This window comes from Camelina sativa, chromosome 18, assembly GCF_000633955.1.
Source record: "Camelina sativa cultivar DH55 chromosome 18, Cs, whole genome shotgun sequence".
NCBI classification, from domain to species: domain Eukaryota; kingdom Viridiplantae; phylum Streptophyta; class Magnoliopsida; order Brassicales; family Brassicaceae; genus Camelina; species Camelina sativa.
In genome coordinates, this window is record NC_025702.1 from 1,675,167 (window position 1) to 1,683,445 (window position 8,279).

Below are 8,279 nucleotides of genomic sequence, written 5' to 3' on the forward strand. Positions count from 1 at the left end.
GGAGGAAACAACAGCTTTTAAAGTAGAGGAGGAAGGGTGACCGAGACGAGCATGCCACACAGGAAGCGATGTTCGGGGACTTGGAGAAGCATACAACGCGGCGATATGTGAAGCTGAAACATGCAACTCATATAATTCGTTTTTAGTCCTGCCTTGGAGCAACAGGACCCTCGTGCGCAGATCCATCACCTGAAAAGATGCAGGAAAGAAAGCGACCGAAACTTGATTAGAATTGCAGAGACGGTATACCGAAATGAGTTTCTTGTGGATATTAGGGACACACAACACATTAGTTAAAGTAATTGGTTTAGAATGAGAGGGTAGAATCATGGAACCAGTGTGAGTGATGGGGATTCCGGAACCATCGCCAATCAGGACCTCATCATTGCCATTGTATGGCTTGTGCAAGGAGAGATTTTGAAGGTCAGAGGTCAGGTGGTGTGTTGCTCCACTGTCCAAAATCCAGGGATCAGCTCCCGAAGAGGATCGAAAAGCGAGATTAGCCCTAGGTTGCCATGGGGTAAATGGACTTTGTGGAGAAGAACCAGAGGACGAGAGTCGACTCTCAAGCTGAGGATAGTACTTCGCGGAATGACCGTGAATCTGGCAGAACTGACAGCGCCCTTGATAGGGACGAGAACCTCGCTGCGAGTTGTTGTTGTTGTTGTAGCGGTTCTTGTTATTATTGTTGTAGCTGCTGAAGTTGGACTGACCATTGTGGTGGGTGTTGGTGTTGTTAGGGGACTGGCTAGAGCGAGATCCATTGGCGTGACGATGAGTAGCAATATTCGCCGTGACCGGAAGCAAGGATGGAGCACAAGCGGAGACAGACAAAAGTTTGGCCTCCCGATTTAGCAGACGTTCATGAACGTAAACGATGGTCGGTGGAGTGTCACGGCTTTCAACCTGGTCGATGATAGGTCGGTATTCCTCAGGAAGACCTCCCAGAATATGCTCAATTTGTTCCTCATGTTCCATAGGCTTACCAAGGTTAGCAAGAATATCAAAACGAGTCGTAAGACCCTGAATATATTCATCAATCGTACGATCCCCTTTACGCCAGGCACGCAATTGATCCTGGACTTGTTGAATATGGCCGCGACTCGGCTTGCCGTAGGTGGCGGTTAATGTGTACCAGAACTCCGCAGAGGTAGTGGTCCATGACAGCAGAGGTTGAACGTTGAGAGAGATTGCGTCAAGAAGAGCGATGTAGAGAAGTTTGTCTTGTCGTTGCCATTGCAGGTGAGCCGGATTTGGAGATTCAACAGCATTGGTGGTGATGGTGGGAGGAGGATTGACGGCGGTGCCATCGAGATAGCCAGCGCGGCCATGACCATCAACAAGAGCATGAACCTGAAGCTTCCACATGAGAAAATTGGTTAAGGTAAGCTTGGTAACATTGGTCATGTTGACATGAAGAAGAGCATTGGTGTTGGTGGTCACAGTGTCAGTAATGGTGGGTAGATCAGCCATGAAGCTACACAGAGATAGAACGAAAGAAACGAAAGAAAATTTTGTGTTTTTTTTTCTTTTTTATATATCGTAACCTGCTCGTGATACCATGTAAATGTTTATGTGAAGGATTATTTTATTTCACAGAGAGTTACAATTATATATACACCTAAGGATTCTTCTAGGGTTCTATAGAAAGATTAATTACATAATCTTCTTAACATAAATAGAAAATTGAGAGGAGTAATGAGAATATTTGATTGAGAGATTGATTGAGAGAATCATTGATATGATTGATCCTTAATACTAACCACTAAATGGCCAAGTGGCAGGGGACCTTACTCATCAAGTTATCTGGAAAACTGTGTCCTTCAGAGGTATAAAAACATCCTGGTGTGTTTCTTTCTCCCCGTTTTTTTTCTAATCATGTTTTGATTTTGGTGTTGGTGGCGGGGCATTTTTTATATATATTGTTGTGCTGATATTTGGTTGTTTTGTGCAGTTTGATTGTGGGGTTCATTCATCCTGCCTACTCAAGCATGGCAGTGTTGCCTTACTTTGATGAGATAGATCCTTCCACCATCGATTACTCAGTATGTTTACTTCTTTTTCTTGCTCCTTTGGGTACGTAATAACCATTATATCAGTTTTAAAAGGTTTAGTTTCTTAGTCTGAATAGAATAAGCAATTGATGTAGATTTGAGATAAATTGGGAGGCTACTAGAGCAAAACCTTCAAAGTTTTAAGTCTGTTTATACAAAAACACAGAAGCGTTGATGTGTAGTACTGGAAACCTTTCTTGGATTAGTTTAAGCGTTAAGAATTGTGTTTGTAATTCTTTAACAAATTTGTATTTCTTTTCTTCTTAGTTTGGTGAGAGGTTTTCTAGTACAAAATAACAAACTACGGGTAGATTGATGCTTTTGGTTGCAGCATGATTGCCTTATCTAGGTTTGTTTGCTTTTCATTCGAATGGCTTCATTGCTAAATGCATTAAAATATAGCGAGGAACTAATTCAGATTATTTTAGTTGAGAAATTGACAAAAACCATTGGGAGATTGGCTGAAAATACGGTGAGCGGTATTATAGTGAAACTAGGAGAGAACGGTAAACTGGTGATCAGGGTCGATGGTAATGTCGATAAAGAAAGTATAGAGGTAGAAATTGAGCATTCAGGTCTGAAGGAAAGAGTAACAGTAGCTTTTGAGCGGATTCAGATTGCTGTGAAACCAATCCCTCTCTCCGCTTCTTAATAGCTTTTTAAAGTCATCGTTGATGTTTCTTTAATCATCTAATGACGTTTCTGTTTTTAATTTTATCATCTAATGGTGAAGAGTCTAATGAATGTTGTGGTTGTTAAGAATCTGTTTTATAAAACTTTTCGCATTTTGACTTTAATGTGATGATGGCCAAGTCTAATGAAATAATTTTATATTTAATAAAATAAGGCTATCTTTAATAAAATAAGTTTAATGTGATGATGATCAAGTCTAATGGATGTTATCAAGTATGAGTTTTATGAAACTTTGTTGCTTCTGTTCTTAAGTGCTTGTGTTTTTGGAGAGGATAAAACAAAGATTTTTTAATGTTGGAGGATATATGTACCTAATCAAATAATTGTGTTAAGTTTGGTTCAAATTAATAAAATAAGTTTACAGCCAAATTAATTTTCTTTTTGTGCACCAAATATATATTAATCAACCAAAGTTTTGAACATACACCTTGGACCAGTTTTGAAATTACATGTAATCCCATAATTCTACTTTGAGTCAAATGATCACACAAAGCTTAGAAGCGAGGATAGGTAAATTACCGATGACCAATGTTTTGAAACCCAGACCGGACCGGTCGGTCGGACTGGACCGGTCCAACAGCGACCCGATAGACATTCCAGTCCGGGTTACCTCTGAAAACCGGACAACTAAAAACCGGAAAACCCCCGCTACAAACACGTGAATCGGTGGTTGAACCGCCGGGTCGGACCAACGGGTCAGTATCAAATTAAAATATTTTATTTTTTCCACATTTCAAACTCAACCCAATAAAAATTAAATGTTGTTACTTATAGAAAAATCACTTAGTTATTTTATCTAATCATTTAAAGGTTTAATTTTAATTGTTTAGTACTTCATTATATATGTTTTGTTCATATATTATAGAAAAGTAGATGTTATATTTATAAAATGTAACAAACTAATAAACTAATTGACCCATGGTTCAACCGGTCGACCCAGTGACCCGAAAGACTTCTGATTCACCTTCCAGTCCGGTTTAAAAAACATTGTCGATGAGCTCATTATTCGCATACACCTTTGATAAAAGAAAAAAAGTAATAAAAAAATAAAGCAAATCTCAAGATTAAATAGAATAAGTCTGGAAGAGAGAAAGAGTACCACATGTGTTAAAAATATTGTCTTGCTTGTTATGGTATTGTACAAGAATGAGTCTAGAAGGTTCTTGACATTGATCAAATTGATGAGTCTCATCGATGAAGGCTTAATGGAGGATGTTGTGAAATTTGGGATGATACAAATGCCAACGGAGAAGTACATGGTGGTTCGATTTAAATTTATCTGCTAAGCGTATGGATTATGGTTTGGATGATCATGACAATACTTTAAAAATAAAATGAGTTTCCGCGTTATCAAACTTTTTCCACAGATTAAGTTCTTAATTTGCTTGAGGGCAAACAAAAGCTAAGTCTGGGAGAATTGATATATCATGGTTTTTATGTGTTTTCAACCATGATATAAAGAGTCTTTTTGATGTTTTTAAAAGTCTTTACAGGTTTTATAGGATTTAGCATGTATGAGAGCATAATGGAGCTAAATATGAAGATTTGGAATACATTCGAGCATTGAGGCTAAATTGTGAAGTTGGGAGACGAATTTAGAAAGATGCATCGACCGATGCAACTTATGGAATCGATCGATGTTGAGCCAAAGAAGAAATCATAAGTTTTCCCAAAAGTTTTGAAGATTTATAAAGGTGCCCCAAAATTTTCCATATTTGCATCATTAGTCCATGAACGTGTTTTAGGAATATAAATAGGTTTTCTATGTCATTGTTTAGACCTAAGCTTTATTTTTCCTTGCAACCTTTGAGAGAAAACCCTGAGAGATTTTTAGAGAGCTTTTGGAGAGAAGAATCAGAACTCTTTTTTTTCTTCTTTAATCTCTTAATGCTGTATATTTTATTCATGATTTGTGTTCTTACAATTATGGCTGAATAGATCTGCTTGTTATGTTTAAGGTATCTCATTAGATATTTCATGGATTGTTAGATTGATTGATTGTTTGGATTCATAATATTTCTTGCTTTTCACCATATATTGTTCTTAATGCTAGATCTTTGATTAGTCATTTGGATTTAGATCTTAGGATTATTGATTGATATGAGCATATAATCGATTTTCCTAACAAAAACCTTTGGTGAACAAAATTACTTTTTGCAAAGAGATTTGAATTAGTGATTTTGTGAACAAATCTAAGATTGATTTTATTGCTGGTTTTTAACTTGAAATTTTGCAAAGAGATTTGGATTTTCGGGTTTTAAATTTGAAATTTTGCAAGGAGATTTAGAGTTCAAGAACGGTGATTAAATGTTGAATCCTGCTTGCTTAATTAATTGATATGATTTTCCATGATTTCCTGTGAATTTCCCTAGGCCTAGCGTTTATTCCCATTGATTTACAACTCTTTTATTTTCTGTTTTGTTTTGCAATTTAATTACAATATTTCTGTTTAGCATAATTAAAAGATTATTAAATTTATTGTGTAAATCTAGAATCTTTGTGGATTTGATCCCTAAGTACTACAATTGATCTCTTAATTTGAGAGAGTAGCTCTAGGGTAAATTTGAGCATATCAAAGACTTTGATCTTATGGGCCGTATTGATAGCCCACACTTCTACTTTCCAGTTTACTGACCTTAGACGTTGCCCCAAGTCAATAGTAATGGTTCCTCTTTCCACAAAATACCCTGACTTAGTAGTATTAGATCCAGAGTTATTTCCCAACTAGACCAGCTTATCTTGATCTCCCAATCTGCTTGGTTTGATGCTGAGGATTACATTTTTAAAGCAGGGAGAAGTATCCCAACTTTTTCCACATCCCACTCCCGGGTTCCTGAAATGAATAAATCTGAGACCAAAAAAACTTTCCTGGCTAAGGTAGCCGGACCAAAATGTTGCAGTGGGGTTGACAGCGAAAGCCACGGGTTCTCCCAGATCTTAATAGATTCCCAATTATCCACAACCCAGCCCAAATTCTTTGCTAATACATCCCTCCCCACAAGGACACTTCGCCAACCATAAGATGCTGAACAAGATCAGTCCGCCTCCAGGAAGGATTTGTCTTGACAATACTTTTCCAGTAGGGTAAGAGCCAACAAACAAGTAGGATTCCAGTAAATTCTCCAGCTCAGCTTACCCAGCAGGCCGCATTAAAACACTGGAGGTTGGCATTGCTGTCAACACACTCTTCATCATAGTAAGCTTACCAGCTTGAGAGAGGAACCTGGAAGACCACGACAAGGCTTTCTGACTGATTATATCATCTATTGAGGAGAATATATCTTTCTTCTTTCTTCCAAAATGTTCTGGAAACCCGAGCTATTTACCCGCTCCTCCCTCCTTGGTAATCCATGGTGCTCTCATCGATGTCTGTCTTTGCATCTCTGAAGTTTTTCTTGAGAAGAATAGACGACTTTGACGGATTTATTAGCTGACTGGACACTTTCTCATTCTTACCAAGCAGCGTCTTTAGGTTTAGGCAAGATTTTTCACTTACATTGTAGAAAAACATTGTATCATCTGCGAAGAGGAGATGGTTGATCTTTGGACACCCTCTCGCAACAGAGATTCCTTTCATCTTACCCGACGCTTGAGCCTTGTGGCAAAATCCCGATAGGACCTCTCTGCAAAGGATAAAGATATATGGGGAAATGGGATCCCCTTGTCTTATTTCTCTTACTGGAACTACTCGCCCCTGTGGAGAATCTTTAACCAAGAAGGAGTAAGAAATAGTGGAATACACTGCATAATCTAGTTTATCCATCTGGGATGGAAGCCTAGTCTTTGGAATAAGGCTTGAATGAAGCTCCATTCCACTCTGTCATAGGCTTTGTTCATATCAGTCTTTACAGCTATTGAGCAGTATTTCCTAGCTTTAGAATGCTTGAGGAAGTGTAAAATCTAATGAGTTATCAGGACATTGTCCGAAATTGCTCTTTCCAGAATAAATGCAGATTGATTTTCTGAGATAATAGACTCCGCTAGTAGCTATAATCTCTTGGCTAAAAGCTTGGAAATCACTTTGTAGTACACATTGCAAAGTGCAATTGATCTGTAATCAGCCACCACTCTTGGCCCATTTCCCTTAGGGATAAGACGAATATGAGTCTCATTAAGCTTCGGGAGCATCACCCTTGATCTGAAGAACTCTTGGATTTCACTAACAATGGCAGGACCAATCGCTGTCCAATTAGTTTGGAAAAAGCAGACTGAGAAACCATCTGGTCCTGGAGCTTTATTAGGATGGATACTAAATACTGCTGCTCTTATCTCCTCGACCGACGGATCTCTAATCAAACTCTGATTTACATCCTCAGTGATACAGGGAGACAACGCTTGACGTACAATTTTCTCCACACCCTCAACAGTGGCTTCGGTTGATCCAAACATATTATGAAAATAAGAAGATATTATCTCCACAATCTTCACTTATTCAAAAAAGACTTTTCCAGCCTCATTCTCTATGACCGTGAACTTGTTAATTGCCTTTCGTCTTCTGGTTACCGCATGAAGTATCCCGAGTTCTTATCACCGAGACAAAGCCACAATTGCCTACTACACTGCTTCCAGAAGCTTTCTTCCTCCTTATAAGTTGTATCCAAGGCGACATTAATTTTTTCTAGCAATGGGGAATCATTTACATGACTTACAATTGCCTTCTCCAGCTCCAATTGCAGAAGCTCAATCGCTTCTTTGCTATTTCAAAAATCGAGTTCTTCTCACCGAGACAAAGCCGCAATTGCCTACTACACTGCTTCCAGAAGCGTTCTTCCTCCTTATAAGATGTATCTTAAAGCAACACTAATTTTTTCTAGCAATGGGGGATCATTAACATGACTTACAATTGCCTTCTCGAGCTCCAATTGTAGAAGCTCAATCACTTCTTTGCTATTTCAAAAATTCTCCTTGTTCCAGCGAACTAGAGCCTGTCGCACCTTAGAGATCCTCAGTTGGAAAAAACGGTTCTCATCCTCCAACCAAACCTCCTCAATTAGCTTTTGAACTGATTCATTCTCCTTAAGCCACATGTCGTACTGAAACCAACCTTAGCTCTTCTTCTTCTCCATTTGAAAGAAAGTAATTAGTGGCCTATGGTCTGAACCCTCAAAAGGGAGGTAGTGACAGCAGCCTCTATTGCCGACTGCCCTTTCCAACCTACAGGACACCACATGATTACCTCTCACTCCTCTCCAAGAAAGAGGGTTTCCAAAATGTTGAATGTCATATAAGTCGCATTAAGACATGAAATCTGAACTCCACAAACGACCACTCATATCTGGGGGTCCTCCACACTTCTCCAAGTTATCTATAAGATCGTTGAAATCCCCTGTAAGAAACCAGGGGCCTTCGCTGAGAGAATCTATCTCCTTTAACTTTTCCCAGACAACCTTCCTCTTCCAAGGCTCTAGATCACCATACACAAAAGTAGCAAAAAATCATTTCCTTGATGAAGTGACCTTTCTGTCAATAAAATTATCACCATACACAAGGATTTCCACCGTTTGATCTTGATTCCAAAGGAGAGCCAACCCC